General features: G+C 31.4%; 1 long non-coding RNA gene across 1 annotated transcript; it reads right to left on the minus strand.

Annotated features, from left to right (window-relative positions):
- Positions 1 to 257: 257 nt before the first annotated feature.
- Positions 258 to 2,972, minus strand: LOC112941628 (uncharacterized). The gene is made up of 2 exons (XR_003247048.2): positions 2,743 to 2,972; positions 258 to 631 (listed from the first exon to the last, which is right to left on the minus strand). It is a non-coding gene; the product is annotated as an uncharacterized lncRNA (long non-coding RNA).
- Positions 2,973 to 3,834: the final 862 nt, after the last annotated feature.

Raw genomic sequence — 3,834 nt, forward strand, 5'->3', positions numbered from 1 at the left:
GACAACAGTCATGAGTTTCATTTAAGTCTTTAGTCATTTAGTTTGAGTTTTCGCTAGATTTAGCTGGGGCTTGTCCCAGTATTTCTAGTCCAGTTTAGAGGATTATTTCGGACATAGTTAGATTCATCTTAGTATTGAGTTAATATTTCATTTGTATTAAGCTCATTGTTTTCAAATATCTTACTAGGTTCTGTGTCCGTTTCTCGGGGGTAGCTCGGGGTGTGAGCGATTCAATATATGGAAACACTAAAGAGTTAAAGAAATCTACTAAAATGTGTTGTTGTACAATGCAAGTGATAGAAGATATGATCTGTCCTGACCCAAAAATGGGGTGTGATGGCACTCGTCTTATTCCACTAAGACAAGTCAGCCTAAATCTCGACCATTACAATAAAATTATGGAAGTTTATGTTTAACTTAAAAATACCCCCAAAATCTGATTGTCACGTGTACAAGCTCTAAAGTATTACAATCCAGTCAAAAAAAAGTCTCATATGACATTGTTGCTAGAGTAGAACAAGATCATAAATTGGAGTAAGAAGGTCCGCTGAGATGACAAAAAGCTACCTCACGAATCTCCAAGAAGCCTCAGAAAAGAAGAGAATATATCATAAAAATCTGGGCTAGTATCCTACAAAAAAAATCGTAGAAGCAATGGTAAGTACCAAACCATACAGTTATCAGCAAGTAAACGTCTAAACACAAGATAAGGGGATGAAATACGGGTACTCCTACCACCCCAACCGAACCTCCACAATTACAACCTGCATAAAATTCGGTCTAACCTTACAGTTCCCATTTACATAGCACGTAACTCTATAACAATACTTTGACTAATTACATATATATCCTCCACAACAACAGTTCACCAAATTATATATCTTCAATAACAACACTTCAACAAATTACATATCATCATTAACAACACTTCAACAAATTACATATCCTCAAATAAACAAGCTCAATATTAAAAAATTACAAGTTCCACAAAAAGGCAATTATAAGATCAGCAAATCGCAATATCAAGTTCAATAATGATAAGTATGTGCAATGCAATGGAATGCAATGTCAAGTATAGTGATGCATGTCTGACCTAGTGATACACACCCGCTGTCTCTCAGTCCGGGACCATAGGGGACTTTTATGTCCATGCATCTGTCTCGACGCACGACATGACACTTGATAATAGTAACCATTGTGGCGCGCGATACGTCACTCGAAATATAGTATCCATCGCGGCGCGTGATACGTCCCTCGAAATGGTAAATCCTTTTAAGTACTCATTCTTTCTCAATGCACATAACACTTGTCAACACCAATGCCTCAGAATAAATTAAATGACAAGTTCACACAAATAATGAGGAGATGATCATTTTCATAACATTGCACAGTTCACAACCATACAAACATGAAATCACATCAACAATAATTCAATAAGCCTTCAAACCTTTGTCAACACATCACACATAAACAATTAATCACATTGCCTTTTGTTATCCCTTTTTTTCTTCATTAGAATTAATCAATATGGACAAGTCAACCCATCACCAATCACGTTACCCCCAAACATATACCACAAGGAAATAGATGCATTCCATACACTTAACAAGAGTTTAGAAATCCACTTGCCTCAATCAATCAAGAATTCACTCCGTGACTTGAGTCTTCCCTTTTCATTGAATTTCCAACTTAAAGCAATCTATTCAAATTAATGACCACGATAAGATTTTGAAACTAACAACATTTATGTTGCTATATGTCTAGCTTAGATCCAAAACTCACCCGATTTTACAATCAAGTTCCTAAATTTTGATATTGATTGACATTTCAATTATCATATTTTTCAAGTTTCAAATCGAGAGTTAAGTTTCAACTTTTCGAAATAATACAACCATAATAATATACCATTATTTAATTCCTTGACTCACTATAAGAAAAACAAGAAAATAAGATCAAAATTGTACGCTAACTCACGAAATAATAATATGTTCCATACACCATAACTACTGAATTGTTATTCGTAAGGAATTTTATATGCTATTTGACTCCATCATTAGGCAATCATTATCTTGCATCCACTAACCCCCGAAATCTAATAGAATTGGTTGCTGTAATATTGAGAGAAAAAAAAGTCCCTTAACTTCTTCTTAATCCATTAAATTCATATTATCACAAAAAAAAATCATCCATTTAGTATATAGCCATCTTAAAAAAAAATCTAGAACTAGTTGCATTAATTGCTTGTTACCTGCCACCTGAGGTTTATTCGTTTCCTCCGCCATTCGTCCGTCTAGGTAAGTTTCTATGAATCTACTCTCCTTTTCTTTCTTTTATCTAATTAAAATAATTATGTATTAAATGTAACAAACTCTAGTAACTTATTTTTGATAAATATGAAAATAGTATAAGGTGTTAAATAAATTATTACTTTAGCCTAATGACTATCAATTAAGTCAATTATCTACAATTACTCATCAATTAATTAACTCAAGTTAAACGAATAATCAAAAATTTTAAAAATGACCTTCCGAATCTTTACGTGATCGAAGCCTAATAAATGAATCTCATTTCTCAAACATTAAACTAGGGTTTCTTATTTTGTTCTTACACCTTTATTAAATAAGGCATTTTCCTTATGTTCGATATATCAAGACATTTCTGATTCTAATGAAATGGGAAAGCAAGGGACTGAATCAAACAAGAGGGAGAAATGAAAAATCTTAAATGAAGATTTATACTTACATTCGATAGTTGAGTAATAAATGAGCATGAGGAAGATCTTAGTAAAAATTATTAGCCACATCATGTGGTGATGGATGATTTTCTTCCGCTATAAGGGAAACATTTTCAGGTGGTGAGGGTCATTTATAGATATGAAGAAGAAGACGCGGAGGATAGAAACTCTAATCAAAAGGAAAATGTTTTACAAAGATAGTTTTATGTAGGGATGGGGATGTTCCGTTTTATGCGGCCCAATTTATTTTTTATAGTAATAAGAATTTTGCCTTAGGCCCAAGTGAATGTTCTTTTGATTAAGATTCTTTCTCATATCTATAAAAGATTTAAAAAAAATCTCTAAATAAAAATAGCCATCCAGTCAGAAAACTTTATCCAATGAAAATGGCATGGATTTCATTGGTAGCATCACATCCTGCTTTCATTGTAAATAACTTCTTATAATTTACTTCTTAAGTTTGTCGAACAAACAGTAAACACCTATTTACCAAATACATCAATAACTTATTGTCAATTCAAGGTCTTTGATTTAAACATGTAATAACTTATTAATAAAATTAGTTCTACCAATTATTATAATTTATATATCAATATTTATACTTACTCTATTAAAGAGATTAAACGTTTGTTTACATAATTACATTTTCAACACATCTCCTACTCATGTGCGAAATAAATATTTTCATAGTATATACGCATCAATTTTTTATAATAAAAATTGAGAATGAAACTCGAATAAAGATTTCACAAAAAGGTAAGTAGGTTAAACAATTTTTATACAATAAATACTTGATGAAACAAATTGATACCCAATAATTGTAATTTACTAATATTAGATCAATCATTAGACTATTAGGACGGTAGAAGACACAACTTTAAGCAATTTTTACAACCACTTAACATCAACACTAATCGTCAGCTTTTATAAAGAGGTGGCAACACTTTTATATATATCTATATCTATATATATATATATATATATATATATATATATATATATATATATATATATATATATATTTCCAGTCAAGTTCTGTTGCTTGACTCCCTCAAGACAGGGTAGCTATGTACCTATCATCATTAATACAATGCTTCATA

The sequence above is a fragment of the Solanum lycopersicum genome, chromosome 6 (assembly GCF_036512215.1).
Source record: "Solanum lycopersicum chromosome 6, SLM_r2.1".
NCBI lineage: Eukaryota > Viridiplantae > Streptophyta > Magnoliopsida > Solanales > Solanaceae > Solanum > Solanum lycopersicum.